This window comes from Ptychodera flava (assembly GCF_041260155.1).
Source record: "Ptychodera flava strain L36383 chromosome 23 unlocalized genomic scaffold, AS_Pfla_20210202 Scaffold_23__1_contigs__length_28996876_pilon, whole genome shotgun sequence".
In the NCBI taxonomy this organism is placed as follows: domain Eukaryota; kingdom Metazoa; phylum Hemichordata; class Enteropneusta; family Ptychoderidae; genus Ptychodera; species Ptychodera flava.
Genome location: NW_027248277.1, coordinates 18139248 through 18161655, shown reverse-complemented (window position 1 = coordinate 18161655; position 22408 = coordinate 18139248). Strand labels below are relative to the sequence as shown.

At 39.2% G+C, this 22408-nt stretch overlaps 2 protein-coding genes across 3 annotated transcripts in view; both read right to left on the bottom strand.

Moving 5' to 3' along the window:
- LOC139123539 (tripartite motif-containing protein 2-like) overlaps window positions 1–22408 on the bottom strand; it is a 160667-nt gene that overhangs the window by 21392 nt on the left and 116867 nt on the right. The gene's annotated exons all lie outside the window — the stretch shown is intronic.
- LOC139123540 (guanine deaminase-like) overlaps window positions 1–22408 on the bottom strand; it is a 53872-nt gene that overhangs the window by 26693 nt on the left and 4771 nt on the right. The gene's annotated exons all lie outside the window — the stretch shown is intronic.

The window sequence follows — 22408 nt, the reverse complement described above, 5'->3', positions numbered from 1 at the left end:
ATTTTTTGCAACATTTTGTACTACTCGGTTATTTTCATCTCCCGTTACTTCGAGATCAAAAACCAGGTCGAAAGTATCTGGAACTAAGAGTACTCCGCTTTCTAACTTCGGACATCGTATGATAAGTGTCTGGCCTGGATCTGCCTCACTTGGATTATGAGCAATCACGTGATGAGTTCTTTCTGACTTCGTTCCATTCGGTATTCGGTTGGTGAAAGTCGGTGATAATGTTCTATCGTACCCCATTTTCGTTTAATGTATATAGTAGAAGAAAAAAAGAAAATAAATCACATCTTACATTTCACTTCGTGTATATAATAACTTAGAAGAAAAAATCACATCTTTACATAAATATTTCCGTCTGCCTGAAAGATAATCGATTGCCTGTGTCGCGAATCAATCGAAGAACCCAATATTCTTGGAGATGATGAGCCTCTTGGTCATCCTCAGTATCCTGGAATACAGCTATGAATTCTAGTCGCTTAAAGAAGTTAGTCTTTTGACATTCCTTCACGAAAGCTAATATGTTATGATATAGATTATCATCTTTGAGTCGGACACCTGGATTTGCTCGAAGGATATGTCGATTTACCGCCGGAGTTTGCACCATTCCAATTCGACAGAGAAACCAAACAGGTCTTTATTTTTAGAAAGAAACTTTGCAATATTCTTTTCACCAAACATGTTGATGCTGTAGGGGTGTCATATATTAATACATAATTTTATTTATAATGACTAATGTTAAACCAGTTAAAATATCCATAGCTGTTCTCCGACAAATCCGACAACCGATCCTGCTGTTTTTAATAGAAAACTGACGAGGGAGCCGATTAAACCTGGTATTGCAGCAGCACTTTTTGCGGCCAATGTTTTTACCATTCACCAAATTGCTTTACAATTTCTTTCGCTTTGTATAGCTATCGCTTGAGCCTTTGGGTGGACCTGAACCTCCTGCGTTTGCTCCCCCTCCCCCTGCTCCCCCTCCTCCTCTAGTCACAGCCAGGGCAATTGTTGATATTGTCATTCCAAGGGCAGTCAGTATTGCAGCTATTGTAATACCATTCCGTTTAAATAACTCTGTCAGCTTCAGCCTGAGTGACAATTCTGGATCAGAAATTACATCACGAAGAGACCTAGTCGTAGCCAGACTTTCACGTGCCCCACTGATCTTACCATGTTCGTATTCAATTCGATTGTCAACTTTAGCTTCTCTTGTTATGAGTTCAGCTAGTAGTTTTTCGGCTTTTCTTTTACTTGGGTGTGTTCTTCAGGAATTTCCTTTAACTGTTTTTCAACTTCTCTTTTCTCTAGCCTTATTTTAACTTTTTCATTGTTAAGGTCGCCAAGACGCATATTCGCAATCCTTAATTCATCATTAATAGCTTTATATTCAGGGTTTAGATTGTTCCATTGTTCGATTTTATTTTCAAAAGCTTGTATTTTATCTGAATTACCAGAAGCATCTTGCCGTAACTCTGTCAGTTCATCTCTGTATACACCCATGTCTTCTGGTGTCATCTTCTCAGCTGGTATTTTATCATTTTTCACATCTTCAGAATACAATGTACGACTCACATATTCGGGCTCTGCGCTAGAGCGGCCCCCTAATACTCTCTCATAAATTCATGTCCTCCTTTTTCTCTCATTAATGTGGTGAGCTTATAAAATCCACCTCCTCTATCTTTAGACAGCTTGAGGTTTTTATAATACAGCTTTCCATCCCTAACCTCAGATTCCATAGCCAATACATTTAGTGCATCCGGATCAGTAATTTTATTCTCATCTAAGAATTTATTAACCATTCTTAATTTTTTCATCTGCTTTAAGTTCAGTCAAACGATCAACCTTGGGCTATCAAGGAAAGGATCAGCTTCTGCAAGGGTATTATCATCGTCTATAAAGAATGTTTCAGCAGTAGCGTCATCATCATCATTCAAATTTGCATCATCGAAATCCTGGAGTGGTATATCTTCTCCTCCTTCTGCCATATTGTCTTTCTATATTACTACAATTATTTTTTATCCCCCCTTACATATACAGTAAAAATGCACATCTCAGTTGTTGAAAGCGTTGAACAATTGGCTGATTACATAGAAAGAACAAGTGCTGCATATCGACGAAGTTATAATTAATGGGTCGAATTGATATGGCTCTTAATGTGACTAAGGGAATTCTTGTAAGTTCTGCTGTAATAGCGGCAATTCCGACAGTTCCAGTTCTTTTAGCTTTAACTCCTATACCAGGTGTTATTATTGATGTAATACAAGGGAAACGGGTGTAGCAAAGAGACGAGAGAAATATAAACATTATTATGTTCAATATAAACAGCTGCTTACACAAATACAAGAAAAAGGCGCAACCCTTCGGAACGAGGAGGCTCCGGAGTCAGAACTTATTCAGGATATATTTCATCAGGCGCTAGAAATTCAAAAAACAAGAAGGATTTAGTCCGCCGCTGGAGCGATATCTACGATATTATGGATTGAATGGATATGAAAGTTAGTTCGTACCGATAGGAACTTCGTGTTCAACATCAGCTAGACTCCGCGACCGACCGGACTGACAACGGGAGGTAAAGTCCCTTTATATAGCTAGTTTGATGACCCGGTTGACTCACACGGAATTTCCCACCTTCGGAACGTGTATAAACATGCTCAGCAGGCCCCGCTTAGTTCAGGCTGCGCCAAACCCTGCTGCGCGTGCGTGAGTTCGTATATAGGTCAGGGTCAGCACTTTAGTTACATGGATGGTTAAATTTTCCTTTCGCTTCATGTAGATAAATGAATAAAATGGGTGTAAAATTCTATTTTTATCATGGAAAGGAATATTATATTACTACTTCCTTGTGCAAATAATGATCACAGATTAAAATTTTAGTTTTTGCTGATAATCCATCGTTTTGAGCGGCCAAACATGTATCCTGGCACCTTGAACCGATTTCGACAGATAAATTACAGTGGGCGTGTTTTATATTTTGGATGTCTAGCAATTGATGAAAAACACGTCCATGGCGATATATAAATATTCATCGACAGGCAGTTGGAAATAACAGAAAAATGAACACATTCAGGCGTAACGCTCTACCGCCCTCTATTGGCTGGTTTAGGGCAGCGTCCAATGTTTATTCATACGACTGCCAGCCGCTGATAAGCGACGCATTTTCGGTAATAAGGGTATATGGCGTGGGTATAATTAAAATGGCGGGATAATACTTGTATGAATCTCAAGCAGTTCTGTAGCCGTTTTGTTCCGCAGAATTCAATAATTGAACCAGATTGCGTTCTGCGAGCATGAGGTAATTTTGGGATAAGCACAGGACATGAACAATTATTCTTTACGTAAAATATAAGACAAGAAAACAAGAAAAACAAAACCTATAGAATCTTGATGTATTTAGTCTTTTAGCAGCATCCAAGCAGGAACTACTAGAACTAGTTTGAGATGGTTGGGCATCCCATAATATTTCCTATCACATTTTCGAGACTGGAGGTAAACATTTCAAGGAAAATTTTGTTCCAGATTTTATGTACAAGAATCTTCATTAATTTTGATATCGTATTTCTCCATAATTGAAAACATTTAAAATAGTCTGGTCGCCTATGTTTTGCATTCCTCATCAAGAATACCACGCTTACAAGACATAATACTTGTGATATGATAAGTTTGTTGCTCGTTTAGCATCGCAAAACCACCAAAATCTGTATAAATTTTCACTTTTCGTACACAGATCCTCTCAGCTGAAGTAGCAGTATCTTTTGTAGAACATATGATTCATTGAATTAATGTGTACACTTTTCATTCTCGATGCACGTGTCATAACATTCTGCGATGGGCTCAGCCCCGAGCTCTGCTCTCTGTAAGTCCCACGCACTTCTTGTTCGTCAATTAATTCATTTTACCCCTTTCAAACAAAAAATGTTGTTATAATTTTATTGTTTTTATCGGGGTCCACACCTCAAAACTGGTAATGAGGTATTATGCAATGTATGACCACGATGCCGCTGTTGACTCGCGACGCTTAAACGTAAGTTATTGTTATCGTCTCCTCAGTATTATTTGTTAATACTCAGCGACACACAAAGTAGGTTTTTCTTGTTACCCTCCAAACAAAGACACATCTCTCTCTCTCTCTCTCTCTCTCTCTCTCTCTCTCTCGCTCTCTCTCTCTCTCTCTCTCTCTCTCTCTCTCTCCTTGTACGTCAGTGTCCAAACAGGGACACATCCCTCTCTCTCTCTCTCTCTCTCTCTCTCTCTCTCTCCTCTCTCTCTCTCTCTCTCTCTCTCTCTCTGTATTTGTACTCAGTGTCCTAACAAGCCACATCTCTCTCTCTCTCTCTCTCTCTCTCTCTCTCTCTCTCTCTCTCTCTCTCTCTCTCTCTCTCTCTCCTTGTACGTCAGTGTCCAAACAGGGACACATCCATCTCTCTCTCTCTCTCCTCTCTCTCTCTCTCTCTCTCTCTCTCTCTCTCTCTCTCTCTCTCCTCTCTCTCTCTCTCTCTGTATTTGTACGTCAGTGTCCTAACAAAGCCACATCTCTCTCTCTCTCTCTCTCTCTCTCTTCTCTCCTCTCTTCTCTCTCTCTCTCTCTCTCTCTCTCTCTCTCTGTATTTGTACGTCAGTGTCCTAACAAAGCCACATCTCTCTCTCTCTCTCCTCTCTCTCTCCCTCTCTCTCTCTCTCTCTCTCTCTCTCTCTCTCTCTCTCTCTCTCTCAACAAGTGTTTCTAATATCGCACGTTGAGCTGTTAAAGACTTTGTTTCGAGGTCAAAGAAAAATCGATGACGAAGTTGACAATGTGAAGCGCGGTTATGAAATATTGGCATTCTTTGGATCCTGTGGGCAAAAATATCACAGCAATCGATAACAGTGTCTGGAATCAGCAGTTTTTATTTGTTGTAGCACTTCTTCAAACAAATCTAGTGCGCGTCACGTGTCTTATTTTAAAAGAATACTTTAGCTCTTGTGTCATCCGGTACCGTCCCAAATCAATCTATTTGTCTCTATCTGTGATTTGCTAAAATGTAAATAATTTAAAACTTCTGTTTTTTTCTTTCTTTCTCTTTCACTTTGACGTTGTTTTCCGCACTTCATTGCGCGTCCTTGAAACCCGTCCAACATGCTGATGGGAGTAACAACTAAACCGTAATGTATTATTCGTAACGCGATCAGTGACGTCATCGGAATCGGCCCACTTCATTGAAGACAAAAATCTTGATTCATGCACAGACAAAGATAAAACAAATTCTTTGTCTCTTATTCATGGGACTGACCAGAGCAATAAAGTTACTTGCCACTACCCCCTCCCAACCCAGTGTTCCAAATTAAGCTCCAGTAAATTCCCGTTCGTGTTTCCACTTACGAAGATTGTCGTTTGCATCATTGCGAATTTACGCGAATTATCTCAAGGCCGTTTTCAAGATATAATGGCCTTATTAATACTTGTTTACAAGCAGATAAACCTAGCCATGTAAATTTCATTGTTCTCTCTGCTACAAAACTTTTATTGTAAGTTAATTATACGCACGTATGCAGAAAAGTGATGACTTCTGATACGAATATCTGTCTGTCTGTCTGTCTGTCTGTCTGTCTGTCTGTCTGTCTGTCTGTCTGTCTGTCTGTCTGCTCGTCTCTCTGTCTGTCTGTCTGTCTGTCTCTCTCTCTCTCTCTCTCTCTCTCTCTCTCTCTCTCTCTCTCTCTCTCTCTCTCTCTCTCTCTCTCTCTCTCTCTCTCTCTCTCTCTCTCTCTCTCTCTCTCCAATCCAAGGTATACACAATTAAACGCATCTGCTGATTGCACCAAGCCTAAACGCTTCCAATAACCACTGTCTAAGAACATTGTGTTGGGTCACTGTAGGTAAAAGAAAGTCGACTGTAGCGATGATAAAGTTTGGCAATGTGAAGAATAAACGCTGATGTCAGCATTATTTCAATCCTATTGTCAAAAGCATAACAATCGATGACAATGTCTATAGAGTCAGTCGTTTTACCTCTTAACACTGTAGCACTGATCACATGAGCGTCGCGTGTACTATTTTTAAATTTTACCTTTGTTGTCTTGTCATCCCGTACTGTCCCCAATTGATTTATTTGGCTGCACTGTGAGTCGCTAAAACGTAAACAACTTAAAGATTTCTCTTTTTTGTCTTTCTTTCACTTTCGCTTTGTGGTTTTTCAGCTTTATCTTCAGTGGCCTTGAAACTCTTTGAAGTTGTTGACCGATAGATACAATCACATGTAACGTTTTATTTAGGACACAATCCTGACGTCATTGATATCGGCGTACTTTATCACAATAAAGGGGAAAGATGAACGTATCAAACCCGATACACTCAGTCAGAGCGCATTATTCCCTGTTGAAACGGTCGACCGTCGTTCTGAAATCTCTCTCTCTCTCTCTCTCTCTCTCTCTCTCTCTCTCTCTCTCTCTCTCTCTCTCTCTCTCTCTCTCTCTCTCTCTCTCTCTCTCTCTCTCTCTCTCGCAAGTCTTCTATACATCACACGTTCAGCCGGCAAAGAACTCTATTGTACAGGGGTCAGGTCAAGTCAAAGAGAGATCAATGACAAAGGTCTCCAGTTTGAAGCGCGGTGATTACATGCCAGCATCCTTTGAATACCATAGTCATAAATATCACAACAATTAATAACAATGTCTCGAAACAGTAGTTTTGTAGTTCCTGACCCATAAAAAACTGCATTAGCATCACATTTTTATTTTTAAAAGCATACCTTAGCTCTTGTGCCATCCCGTACCGTCCCAAATCAATCTATTTGGCTCTACCTGTGATTTGCTAAAATATAAACAATTTAAGACTTCTGCTTTTTTCTTTCTTTCTCTTTCACTTTGATGTTGTTTTCCGCATTCCTTCCATTCTGCGCCCTTGACACCCGCCCAACACGCTGATGGGAGTAACAACTAAACGGTAATGTATTATTCTTAACGTTTATTTAGTGACGTCATTGGAATCGGCCCACTTCATTGGAGAGGAAATCTTGTTTCATGCACAGACAAAGATAAAAAAAATCTGCACTGATTCATGGGATGACCAGAACAATTAAGTTACTTGCGCCCATCCATTGTGCCATAATTAAGTTCAAGTAATTTCCCTCCGTGTTTCCACTTACGAAGATTGTCGTTTGCATCATTGCGAATTTACGCGAATTATCACAGGGCCGTTTTCAACATACAATGGCATTATTAATATTGTTTTCTGTTGATGTCTGTCTGTCTGTCTGTATATCTCCCTCCCCCCCCCTCTCTCTCTCTCTCTCTCTCTCTCTCTCTCTCTCTCTCTCTCTCTCTCTCGTCTCCCTCATTCGAGCCAAGGTTTACATATTAATCTTTGAGTTCTGTAATTTTTACAATCAAAATTTTAGTGCAACATTTCACCAGTTTTTTATGATTTTTTAGAATTTGTTTTATAATTTTGGACGAAATGGACATCACATTTTATTGGGTACAGTTTTCCTCAAAATTCTGCCAAAAATCTGAGAAAAAATTGACAGGGGTATATTTTTTATAGATGACAAAATTGACTTTGGCGATCAAAGGGTTAAGCACAGCTGCCGGCTGCACCAAGCTTAGACGCTTCCAATATCCGCATCTTAAGCAGTCAAAGAACATTTGTTGGGTAATTTTAGTTCAAAGAAAGTCGATTGTAGCGATGGTAAAGTTTGGCAACGTGAAAAAAGAAGCGCTGATGTCAGTATTATTTCAATACTATTGTCAAAAGCATCACAATCGATGACAATGTCTATAGAGTCAGTCGTTTTACCTCTTAACACTGTAGCACTGATCACATGAGCGTCGCGTGTACTATTTTTAAATTTTACCTTTGTTGTCTTAACATCCCATACTGTCCCCTGTTGTTGTCATCCCGTACTGTCCCCAATTGATTTATTTGGCTGCACTGTGAGTCGCTAAAACGTAAACAACTTAAAGATTTCTCTTTTTTGTCTTTCTTTCACTTTCGCTTTGTGGTTTTTCAGCTTTATCTTCAGTGGCCTTGAAACTCTTTGAAATTGTTGACCGATAGATACAATCACATGTAACGTTTTATTTAGGACACAATCCTGACGTCATTGATATCGGCGTACTTTATCACAATAAAGGGGAAAGATGAACGTATCAAACCCGATACACTCAGTCAGAGCGCATTATTCCCTGTTGAAACGGTAGACCGTCGTTCTGAAATCTCTCTCTCTCTCTCTCTCTCTCTCTCTCTCTCTCTCTCTCTCTCTCTCTCTCTCTCTCTCTCTCTCTCTCTCTCTCTCTCTCTCTCTCTCTGCAAGTCTTCTATACATCACACGTTCGGCAGTCAAAGAACTCTATCATTTAGGGGTCAGGTTAAGTCAAAGAAAGATCAATGACGAAGGTCTCAAGCTTGAAGTGCGGTGATTAAATGCCAGCATCCTTTGAATACCATAGTCATAAATATCACTACAATCAATAACAATGTCTCGAAACAGTAGTTTTGTAGTTCCTGACCCATAAAAAACTGCATTAGCATCACATTTTTATTTTTAAAAGCATACCTTAGCTCTTGTGCCATCCCGTACCGTCCCAAATCAATCTATTTGGCTCTACCTGTGATTTGCTAAAATATAAACAATTTAAGACTTCTGCTTTTTTCTTTCTTTCTCTTTCACTTTGATGTTGTTTTCCGCATTCCTTCCATTCTGCGCCCTTGACACCCGTCTAACATTCTGATCGGAGTAACAACCAAACCGTAATGTATTATTCTTAACGTTTATTCAATGACGTCATTGCAATCGGCCCGCTTCATTGGAGAGGAAAATCTTGATTCATGCACAGACAAAGATAAAACAATTCTTTGTCTCTTCTTCATGGGACTGACCAGAGCAATAAAGTTACTTGCGCCCATCCATTGTGCCAAATTAAGTTCAAGTAATTTCCCCTCCGTGTTTTCACTTACGACGATTGTCGTTTGCATCATTGCGAATTTACGCGAATTATCACAGGGCCGTTTTCAACATACAATGGCATTATTAATAATTGTTTCCTGTTGATGTCTGTCTGTCTGTCTGTCTGTGTATCTCTCTCTCTCTCTCTCTCTCTCTCTCTCTCTCTCTCTCTCTCTCTCTCTCTCTCTCTCTCTCTCTCTCTCTCTCTCATTCTCTCTCAAACGCTACGTTGAGACAGCTGCAAGTTGCAACAATGCTGTTTCTACAGCAATCACGTTTAGCCGTCACAGAAAATTTGTTGGGCCGCTTTAGGTCAAAGAAAGTCGATTGTAGCGATGACAAAACTAGATAACATAAAAAAGAAGAAATAACTGCTAACGTCAGCATGAATTCTTTCTAAAGAATCGTCAACAATATCACAATAGCAATGTCTACAGTAAACAGTGACTTCTTTATACACATCACATGAGCTATGCCTTTGTTCTTTTGTCACCCCGTACTGTTCCCACTTGATTTATTTGGTTCTACCTGGGATTTGCTAAAACGTAAACAACTAAAAACTTCTCTCTTTTTTTCTTTCACTTTCGCTGTAGGATTTTTCCGCATTAAGTACAGTGCCCTTGAAATTCGTCAAAATATAACGTTTTATCTATGACGCAATCACTGACATCAATGATATAAGTCCATTTCAGTAAAGAGGAAATCGTAATCCATGGAACGACAAAGAACAGTCCGTGACAGGGGGACTGTGCAACACGTTAGTAAAGCCTTTTCTTCAGATTTAATAAACCACGTTTGCGTTTTCACTTACAAAGGTTGCTATTGCATCTTACGCGAGGATTATGTTGACGACGCTTTCACCGTACTATCAATACCATTAAATTTTACCATGTCATTTTTCAACTTCTTCCTCCGAAATTATTCAAGAAAGGCTCTGGAAATTGGATTTTATCTGTGAGGGTCTTTTACCTGCAGTGGTGTCAGCTTAAAGCGATTGTTCACAATGAACTGGTTTTTAAAGAGGCGAAATGGGCAGGCAAAAATGCAGTACATATGTGTGTACCAGTTTGTAGCGTCCCCACCCCCATCTCCTGGCTCCCGTCCTGATAGGCTGCGCTGTGATTCCCCTAACCCCGCTTGTTGTCTATTATAGCAGTAAACACAAAGTTAAAAGCTCGAAGAAATACAACCTTCGTCTCTTTCTCAATCACAATAGGCCTAAATGAGATGCAACTATATCAGAAACAACCCAACAAAGTTTTCTTTACCGCCACTTTAGCAAATCGACATTTCTATGGTAACCTGACACGTGAAATACCTCTTGTCCTGAGCTTAAGTAACTTGATCAATGCTGATGACGTAAGTCTGTATTCATATCTCTGCTGTCCCTTTGGTATTTCAGCAGCCTGAACGGCAACACACGTTGTGTGTGAAATTCTCTTCGACACAAACTGAAAAGTCTAACTCTTTGAGCAACTGTGTGCGTTTTTGCCCCCACGCGGTATTCGTTATAGCTCTGTCAATACCAGTGAATTTTGTGACGTCACCCCGCCAGATTATTACTGATAATGTATCCGATTATCCAGCATTGTGGCCCAAGATGTTTTCTACATCTACAAATTCACTGGCATTGCCAAAACTATAAAATAATAGCCATACTGTACTGTACCCCTCCTGGCCCACAATGGACTCAAGTAAACTTTGGATAACATGTTGTATTCGGCTTCTCCTCTTACACTTGTGTTGTGTAAAGTTTCCTTCCGTGAATTGTGGTCTCGGAGCGTTCCATTATTGCGTAACAATAGGGGTCTTCCCGTACACCTGTCTACCCGATTTGAAACACACTTGGCCCTGATCTGTTCCGTACTTTCGGAAATAATGGAAATCGAAAATTTTGCGCTTTTTTTTCTTTTATATAGAGTAAAATTCGCTAAAAACGAATATTCAACCGATGTGGTGTAGATGAGGAAGAGACATCGAGTTGATAAGGAACACGCTAACCATCCATGTTTTTTGAAATGGTGTAGTTTAAGGAAATACGAACTATTATGCCAAAAGTGTAAAAACTCCACTGTTTGGGTGTGAGACTCTTTTAAGCTTTTCCCCATGTAAAGTGGAAATTCACATTCAAAATTTTTGCATATAAGCTTATGTCGTGAGCTTGTCAAAATCTCGTGATGTACCGTCGCTGGGCGTGCTTTATTGCCATTATATCATAACAGTATATTGAAATTCTGGGATGAAACGTCAAAAAAGGACTATGGCACTTGCCGAGAATTCGCGCGTGTACCACCCGTGGTACATCGCGAATATACCACGGTTCTTTTCACGTGTCGACCAATCAAATCGCTGTATTTGCGCCATCAATATACTGGTATGATATAATACCCTATACCAGGTCAAATCATCAACTTACATGATGTATACAATGGTGTACACAATACTGCAACCTTAAAGTTTACTCCAGAATGGCCGCAACAACGGGGTTGCCCAGCATTTATTTCACTGACTTATTCGTAGCCAACAGCTCCCAGGCACGTTAAAAAAAAACCCAAATGACGTATTCACTTAACAATACTTGTTAGGAGAAGGTTAGTCAATCATTGTCAAACAGGTGCCACGAAATGTGACGGGTACCAGGTCCTAAACCATAGACCTCTCCACGGCATAAGCTACTCGCGCTACTGCTGAGATTTTGCTGGAGCTCGTGGAGCAAAAAAATTGCTCTGGTTAAACGATCACAATGCCGAAGAAGAATGTAAACGAGACTAAATATTTTGTGATCGTTGCTTCACTTGCAGGTTCCTCGTGGTTACCCCATTCGGATTTAGTTCGTTTTCAGGTTCAACATCATACACTTCCGAGTACCGATTCTTTAGGGGGAAACAAAACTTCAAATTTTGATCGAAATATATTCCTTCTTGAGTATATGTTTTGTTTAAATTTTGGTCGAAAAGCTCTTTTCACGGCGAGCGTTTTGTCTGTCACTACTTTCAAGCTGAAGGAAAAATTAATCATCACGGGATTTCTGTTGTGCATTCTACAGACCTCACAAAGTTCAAAATACGAATGAACATAAAATATATCTGTATATTTTGCAAAGTTTTGAGCAATTTTTGTCAACAAATCGTCTCAGAATGGTTGTTTCGATGTATCTTTGTTGGATGCTACAGGTGACTTTTACAAATGTGACGGAAGGGGTGGTTTTGCACTTGAATATTTGGTTGTTTTCGAGCGAATTTAATGTGTGCAGGAACCGTAAGGAGTGTAACCTCCACAAAATGTAATAATCTCCACAAATGTAATATCAACCACAATTGTAATAAAATCAACCACAAATGTAATAAAACAGTCAACCATAAATGTAACAACCCGCAACCACAAATGTAATAAACAAATTAACCATAAATGTAATAAAACTCAACCATAAATGTAATAAACTTGAACTTGCATATGTGATCATTTGTTTATCAATGCCTGAGTAAATAATAACTTAATAAGACTAGTGTAATATTATTGCATACTTTCCTGAAACTAGGTTTCCTTTCCGAAACACAGAATAGAATACTTTGAGAACGCTATCAGAAAACGGCGAGATACTGATCAAACCGTTAGATAATGGAAGGGAACAGCAGTTCTAGACACTGATAATACATAGGAAGCGGCAAAATATCTTGTCAACCAGTGATACCACACAAGTTTATGACAGATGACTCAGAACAAATAACAGAGAAATATAAAACCTTATAACAGAAACTTACGACACAAAACATGTTGACGAGAACATATATTTCAATCTAGTAAAAAACAATACGAACACTACCTTGAACACAGTAGAACAAAATTAGACATCCTGGCATCCCTAGTGAAGGAACAAACTTCAAGTGGGACAACATAGGAATACAGACAATCTATCGATTATTCCACACAATTTATCCACTGAAGACGAATTTGAGGCAATTGATTAAGAAAGTACGGCAATTTTCGAAAAAACGGCGTTAAAGGATCGTAGTGTTACACAGTCTTCCCCACTCTGGAGTAGAGACTGCACTGACATTCATATTACAGCTATGTCTCGCCGCTTCCAATCAGTTCTATACACAAAACAGAGAATAATAGAATCTCACACCCCCAAGGACCTGGGATCAGATTTCTCACACGAGTTGGGGATATTTTGCTGCGGCTCGTGTGAGACAAATTATCCCCAAGGAGTGTGAGAAATATGATCCCAGGTCCTTGGTGTGTGAGATTCTTTTTCTCACATGACCACAAAATGCATTAAATTCACATTGGACACGTACAATATTATAAAAAATCGTGACAACTCTGTCGTCTGCCACTGTACTCTGACCTGCTTACTTTGTAGTATCGGCCTGTGTGTTACTCGTCATGCTATTGGATAACATTTTGCGCATGGAATGAAATCGACTGTTCATCATCCAATCAGAGCTCGTGTAATATTTACTGCAGAGTGTGGGACGATTTCTGAGAGTGTGGGATCGATTTTTCCCACACCGTCGATCCCGCACTCCCAGTGGCCAGGAATGTGAGAAACGTAAAATACACTTTCAAATATACGTACAAACACACTAAAACGCAAACAATCAAGATATGAATAATGTGTGGAGTTGCTTTCCTTATTACATAGATGAATATTTAAGGGCTAATTCCTCAATTGCAACGACAAAATAGATTTATTACATTTATGGTTGATAAGTATTACATTTATGGGTGTTTTTTATTACATTTATGGTTACCATTATTACATTTGTGGTTGGTGTTTTTATTACATTTATGGTTGATTTTTGTTACATTTATGGGCGATATACATTTATGGGTGCATTTTATTACAATTGTGGTTGATATTACATTTGTGGAGATTATTACATTTGTGGAGGTTACAAGGAGACCTTCATCGTTTTATGCCGCCAAAATGTCATACAATTGGCGCCAAGAAAAGCTACGAAAACCTGACTGCACTATTGCCAAAAGGCGAAATGGGCGGGCAGGAAGTATGTCTGATTCGGTTGTCCGGAGAGTTTGCCCATGGGCAAGGAATGTACGGGGCAAAGAGATGGAGCTTTTAAATGCTGTGGGGTGAGGGCAGAGGGCAGTTCCGAGTCGTGGATGGGGAGATGGCGGAAGGGACTCGGAGAAAGTTTTAGCGGGAGGGTAGTTACAAATTATTTCCCCTCCAAATGTTAATCATATTCATAATACATTAGAATAGCATTTTTACATAGAAAACATTTACAGATACAGTTTCTAAAAATCGGCTGATTGGAAGCCTCTTCGATGAGAAGGGGCAGCCATGGCCAAAAAGTGTTGTGAGCCGCGTGGAAGGAGTTCGTAAACGATTTGGTTTAGGCCCCCTAGTACAATGGTGTTTGTTGCCAGGCCGTTCCTACAAGGGGGGAGATTTTGAGAAATGAGAAAAGGCGAGTCGGCAGTTTTATATTAGGAGCGAGCGGAGAATTTTTTTTATCTGCAGCGGGCAAACTGGAAAAAATGGAAAATGGATGTGCGGGTGATGGAAACGATTGGGCTTTTTTTCGGGGACTTGGCGAATGGGAGGGCAAACCGAGTTGGCGAGAGATGGCAATAGGGCTTTTGTATAGGTTGAGGAGAGACTTTTATAAATGGCGGGGGGGGGGGGTGGTGTAAAGGTTTCCAGTAAGATTGGAAAGTAACGGATAGCAGAGGATTTACTAAACAGTAGCTGGAAGGCAGCTGTGATTGACACTGCGCTCAAAGGTCGTATGGGACCCATACGACCAATGTAAACACTGTATCCAAGGTACGATGGCGATTGATGAAAGTTAAAACATGTCTGTCATAATTTACATCGTATAATTTAAATGTTGCAGCTATGATGATGAGGTGCATCTAGATACCGTGCACGAAATACATTGTTTGTAAACAAGAAACTCGCACAGGCGCAGTACAGACGACTATTTCCCTTTAACTAAAAACGCGTCTGTTGTAACTTGCTGCACGGAAGCCCCTGAGGGCGTACCATTCTACGCGTACTGCAGACGAGAATTCGCAGTTCAGACGACTATTTCCCTTTAACTAAAAACGCGTCTGTTGTACGTTGTAAAACTTGCTGCACGGAAGCCCCTGAGGGCGTACCATTCTACGCGTACTGCAGACAACTACCGTTTCAACTTGGAACTTGAAGCCCTTGACATTGCCGAGAAATTTGCCCTACTTTTCATGTGACCCGTTTTACAACTGGCTGCTTCTCAGCTCTAAAAAGTAGGTCAAGGGTGACTCAGAGTCTCAAGTTTGACCCACTTTCGCTGATCTCTCGTTCCTGCAAGAGTGACAAGAGAAAAGGTTTGAACTCATAAGTATCTCACTTACGTAAGGGACGAACTATTAGATCTTGGGAGATGGGGGTGGTCACAATCAGATTGTGAATATTTTTTACGATTTGAAATTTTGAATTTTTTTTTTCCAAATGAGTCATGATGTGCTAATTTTTATTTCCATGTAAACTGTCAGATATGTACTTTTTTGCTTTCTGATTTTATTTCTTTTTATTTTGCAAACTAGTCTGAAGATTTTTTCCTAATTTTTTGCTTTGATTTTTTTTTTCTGTTTTTTTACCACCCCCTCCCAAGATCTAAAGGACCATCCCTAAATGGATGGCAATGAGATGACAGTTAGATCAGACATTTTCTTTGCTGACCAATGAGTGTCAAAATAAAGCACCACTTACTTTAGATTAGAACCATACTTGACACAATTACAAGGGAGAAAAGGCTGCGTTCAAAAAATAACGGTGATGTGGCTGGAGGAATCGCGATTGAATTTTTGTTCGGATTCCCCCTCAATACCCTAAAAAAATTCAAATCCCCCGTGTATATGATGAAAATTTTTCAAGTCCCCCATAACTATCACAAACCCGCTTATTTTAATGGATGTAGGTGGAGGAAAAATAAATATGTATTGCACAGTTCTGCTCGCAGATGTTCAACACCGCCTCTTATCAGCAGTTTGTAGAGTCATATTCCTTAGGCAAGTTCTTAAATTGATTCGTTTTTAAACGCATCAGTGGACTTATTTTATTTATCAGTCTAAGCTGACTTGAGTTAACTCTGGCCAGGTCAGCGGTACCTGCTGAAGAGCACACACAATGACGTTCATGAAAGAGTATGCAAATTTTATGAAAGAGTATGCGAATCATGAAATGTAAATGAAATGTGACACTAGTAGTATTGAAGATGAAATGGTCTTTTTGTTAGTCTGTCAAAAATATGAATTTCAAAGAAACAACTTTACTCAGCAAATTCAAACTTCCGATTGAGACTTACCAACAGAAGCTCACAGTTCTACCATTAAAATTTGTAGACTTTATTTTTGCATTATATACACAAAGAAATACCTAGATATTTTAGTATTACCAGTATGTTTATCTTGTGACGTCAGAAAATCCAAAAAAATTTGCATATAACACTTTTATTGCTATAAATGTGATGTACATCCTTTGCTTACAAGGACGCAATAAATATTGCTATTATTATTTCTTGCATATCCGATTAGATAGCTGACCTCGGATGCGTGTAGTGTACTTTCTACATTCATATAGTGACCCTCTCTAAACTTCAAATATTCATCGGATACCAGTACAATGTATTACTATGATAAATATAGCGATACGACGCGCCTCGGAGACAGATATTCGGACTCTCAAACTTTTACAATTCTTTTCTGATCTACCACTTGTGGGGGTTCATTTTAAAGCTCTTGGTGTAAGAAAACTTTTTACCGGCTTAGTTTTTCGAAATTCGAAATTTATGTTACTTTTCTTCATAGAGTTAACACAGGAATGGCGGTCATTTTGAGTTTTAAATATCGCAAAATGTTGGGTATTTTGTTCCAAACTTTGCGTGTTGACCCGATTTATTGTTGATTTCGTACAAGAGAATGGTTGAAAGTTTCATTCAAGAAAGTTTGAGCAAAAGTTTAAGTATTTCACTTTCGAGGCGCATGCTGCCTTAATTACAATGCCACTTTCGAATCACGTTGAAGGTGATTTACCCCCAAGCTTGGTGTCAACATACAAATAATTTGCATATCCTTTCATCGTATCATTAGCTTGTTAGCTTTCACTACAGAGTAACATGGACAGAGTGGTAACGCCTCATGCCTTTTGTTCCATGGTCGTCTCGGTAGACTATTGGCTTTTCATATTAAAATGAGCTTCAAAGGTGTTAAACTTTTTGGAGGCTTTGTTTGTGGTTGATAATTACACGAGATTATGCGAAATATACGACGGGATGGCATCGCACTGTCAGTCGCGTAGCAACCATAGTTACTTTGTGAGCTCTCAGGCCAGAAACACTGCTTCACGCCAATCAAAACATAACACGCCAAGCAGTTTCATAAACATGTCCTTCCTTGACGCACGTGTAAAAGACGGTATGACTGACCTTAAACCATTGAGTAAAACCAGACAGTATCGATAAAAGACTTCAAATTTGGTTCAAACACACTCATTATATATTCATAAAAATATGAGAGGAATTTTTAAAACAGTAAAACTCACTTTCCTGAAGCTCAAAACACTCCCGTTTTCGCCAGCACGTAAATTCTGCTCAGCACCACACGAAAGCAACAACACAAACTTTGCCGAACATACTTTCGCTTAACAATTGGCGAAAATCCGAAAATTCCCGAAGGATTCATAGTCGGCACTCTTCGGAAAAGAGAGGCGAGAGCAACTGAGGCGAGGCGAACATGGATTGGTTACGTAACCGCTTCACGCCTTAAACAATACCCGTTGCGACTCTATCTATCTTTCTCTATGCTTTCACTAAGGTGAACTTGGTGAACGATTGTATCGAATATCCAAACGGGGTAACGGTACCGCCTGCTACTGGTTGCACCGCTTTTTGTCGTTTTATTATTATTATTATTATTATTATTATTATTATTATTATTATTATTAGTAGTAGTAGTAGTAGTAGTAGTAGTAGTAGTAGTAGTAGTAGTAGTAGTAGTAGTAGTAGTAGTAGTAGTAGTATGTAATCTTTATTTAAACTCGATAACTCCATAGGTAAAACACCTCTTTTCGTGGAGGTCGAATAGACAAAAGGAAGTCATAATACACTTTACAGCACAAACATGAAAACACAAAAAACACAGAAGTACAAATAAATAAAAAAAAATACGAAAAGGCATCTGGCAGGTAAGTATTATACAAAAGTTGTTACAAGATTTCTTAAAATAGTCAGTGACTCAGAGTCCCTCATTGATTTGGGGAGATTGTTATATCATCCACACCCGCAACTGACAAGGTGTTCTGATAAAGAAGTGTACGTGCCTTGGGAACTTAAGGAGGTTCTGATTGGAAGAACGAAGTGATCTGGAAGGGATGTAATTATTGAACAATACTGGTTATGTAGTCGGGGGTTAGATTGTGAGTTGCTCTGTAAATTTGGGCCATACGGTTACAACGGAGTTTCAAGTTAATCGGCAGCAAATGAAGCTGAGTATACATTTGATAAGTGGAAAGAGACGGAACAGTGTCAAGAGTCTCATTGCACGTCTCTGTAGACGCTCCAATGCATAGATATTGCTACTGGAAGTAAAGCTCCAAACATTAGAACAGTAATTGATGTGTGGTGAGATGAAACAGTAATAAAATAGCTTGCGTGAGTGGAGAGGAAGAAATTTTTTGATGCGTGCCAAAAGAAACAATTTGGAATTGATTTTGCTTTCAATGGTTGAAATGTGTTCACACCAGTCCAGGTTATTAGAAATAGTGACCCCTAGCAACCTCTCTGATGAGACGCGGTCAATAGTTTTACCAGCCAAAGTGAGGTTGAAGTTTTCACTGTTAATGTGTCGTCTCTTCTGAGAAGTTGTGATAATCATTGATTTTGTCTTACTCGGATTGATACAAAGTTTGTTAGTAAGACACCAATTTTCAACTATTTTTAGATCAGCATTCAGGTAAGTAGAAATGGTGTTTAAGGACTTGTGTGAAACATGAAGTGTTGTGTCGTCTGCAAAAGAAGTACAGGATGAATTTTCAAGGTGAAGGGGCAAATCGTTAAATAAATAATAAAGAGTAATGGCCCCAGTATGGAACCTTGCGGCACACCGACCCTGACATCAATAACATCTGAGTTTGTACGATTAAATTGCACAAATTGTTTACGTGTAAATAAATATGATTTTAAAAAAGACAGGGTATGATCAGAACACCCGTAGGTTTTTAGTTTGACAACAAGATTGTGTGGTCAACGAGATCAAACGCTTTGCTCAGGTCTAAAAATGCTGAGCCAACGATGTAATACGATATAATTTTACCAGCTTTGGTTATTCTGGCAGCTTTTAGTGGGGTGAAGTTAGATGCATTTACCCCTTCACCATCATATTTTGGTACAATCTGTCGTCGTCAGGCGCTGGACCTCAGCACATCGAAATGTGGGTGAGAGGATCGAGATATACTATTAGGGGTGGACCATTTGATATCCTGGGGGGGCTTGGAAGATTGGTGGAGAGCCATTATTTTTTTCCCACGTGCTTCACCATGAATTATTTTTTTTCTACAGGGCATATGCTGGCAACTTTTTTTTTTCACTTTCCTTCGAGATTATATTTTTTTTTACCAAATTTCGGTGCAATGTTTGTTTGCTTGGTTTTCACACCCAGTAACAAGATGCTGTTCTATCGCACACAGACTATATTCAAGAAACTAAGTGAAGTAATGTAAATACATGTACATTTTTGATTCACTTTACAAAAACATATTTGTAAAATCATGTACATTTATGGCATTTACTTGTTATTGTTGTCCTTACATTGAAAGTAGCCGGGTAATTTAAGAAAGTAGAGGGTGGACTGCGAGGGAGCGAAGCGACTGAGTGGCGAGTGAGCGTAGCGAACGAGGGGGGGAGAGCCGCGGAGAGGGGGGTGTCCCCCCTCTCGCAAGGCGAAAAATGAAATTTTGGAGTGGAAATGGTTTTCTCTGGTGGCATCTGAGGTGAATTTACTGACTGAAACAGTACTTTTGTTGTGTGTCTTAGACGTGGCTCACATACAACAAAACAAACAAACATGATTTTGTTTTGTTTGTATTATTTATGACACACTTATGGTTTTATTTGCAGTGAAGATGTACATTTAATCTTAAATCACCTGCTGTCTGCTCATTTCATTGCCCATTTCCCATTCTTCATTACCACATAGTAGTTTCCCCAAACCATCAAACTCATTCAATTCTAATCAAAACACATTCGCTTTTGTTAAGAAAAACATTGGTAAGATAATTCACTATAACAGTGTTCGCATTTACGAATAAAAAACATGCGTATATAGAAAACTCATAACAATGAAAAAAATGTGTAGAGAGTCGATCCAATGCGCATTAATATACGCATTGGATTGAGTCTCTACGCATTTTTTCATTGTTATGAGTTTTCTATGCGCAAACGATAATAGTAAAATGTTTGCAGGCTGTCTCTCTTCTTGTGGTATTTTGACAAAATCCTTACATTCAGATTTACACATTTCTGGAAAACACTGGTGAGCAATTTCAATTTCAGCATACTTCCTCTAATCAGAAGGTCATGTATACTGTACAATTGTTCATATTCAGTTATTGTTCCTGTTTATGCTTTATAAAACTCCAGAGCTACTGCTTGATTTTTATTGATGCTGCAGTGTGCATCGAACAATTGCCAAGATTTTTTTTTTCAGAGTCGCAATGGTCCATAATTTTTTTTCCATCAGCCACCTAAGCCAGATTTTTTTTTCGAGCAACTCCACCTGGCATCTTTTTTTTTCCCCAAATCTTCCAAGCCCTCCCCCCCAGGATATCAAATGGTCCACCCCTTAAGACGGATGGTCAACTGCACTGCTCCATTCGACTTTAATATCGTCCCGGCGGACAATCAAGCGATCCCAAACAAAACGCTACTTTTGTGTTAAAGGGCAAATATTTGAATCACAGTCCATCCAGTTGTCGCGGAATTTGTTCTCATGCCATGTCTGCCTCGCCAGGCCAGTTAATGGCGGTTAAAGTTCAGCATCCCTAAACCTTTGATTATCGCTGGCAGAGAGAGGCGGGCCTGGGCCTTTGCTGGCAAATGACGTCATTGTTCTCTCATTAATATTGAAGTCCTCAAATTTAGTTGGCATTGTTAGGAATTATGCAAGCACTAAAGGCGAAAATAACGGAGAAGGGGACTCTGAATTCTACGATGAACATCAAAAAAGACACTTGTACAGTGCAGACTACAAGCGTAAATCGGCAGCCATGCATGCAACACTGACAAAATTTGTCTGCATTTCAAGCAGCGATGTCAGACGTGCGTGCGTGCAGCTATATTTAGTAACAAACCTCTGACCTCAAACCGCGTTCTTACTTGTGTGATCTGTCACAGTCGAGATTGGCAAAAGTGAGAAATCTATAGCCGTACTCAGGAGCAATACGCAAACTCCTACAGAAACACTCTAGGCTTAAAGCTCCATAAGCTGTATCTTTTGGCTATTTTTTCAGAACTTTTTTGTGGTTTCCTACACTTTCTGCATTGAATCCCTAAACTGTAATTTAATGCCAAGTATTTAGCATATCAACACAACCTATATGAGTATAATCTCCATTGTTATTGTTGAAAATTGTATTCAAGTCCGGACTAGAATTCGTTTGTAAACAATAAACAATGATCACTACACACATGCAAGCTGTGTTGACAAAAAGAATACTCAAAATTTCAGCATGACAAACGGATTAGGGTCAGACACGGTAGTTGATATACAGAAGCAGAATACTGAAAAACTTGCCACAAGTTACAGCTTATGTCTCTTTAAAGCATGTTCCATTTTAGCTAGACTGGTCATTCCCTGATTTTCGAATTCCAGCCTCTTTTCCATTAAAAAGCTCATATTCATGAATTAAGATACACTTTTGAACTCCCTACTCCCTTGCCCCCCCCCCACACGCTTGAGAAATATTTACCCCCCCTCCGAGTATCTAGGACACCCTTATCAATTTTATGTCTAGCTCATTATTTTCGTCTGTTAAATCATAATAGTCAACATTTGATTGAATAATATCGTTCTACGATTACATCTGTCAAAGACTGAAGTATATTTATCTAGAAAATGTTGTACCATATTACTTTTATTGTTTTTAATTTATCTGTGAATAAGTCACCGAAACCTATATAAGCAAAAGCGGAGATACCTAAACGAGCAGAAGACCCTGTATTTGACCTTCGCGCTCCATCACACATCGTGTTAGCACGTCGCTTCGAACAAAATCATCCCTGTAGGGTAGGATAAAACCCCTGGAATGGAATATTTCGATAGAATAAAATAAATTTGAAATTAAAATATATATTGCAATAAATCGTGATAACAGCCACGTCATCGGATTCCAGTTGGAAGTACACTTTGCACAAACCCACATTCTAGCGCCAGCCTTTTCCCACCTAGTTAGTTAAAGGCGAAATTAGAAATGTCGTTTC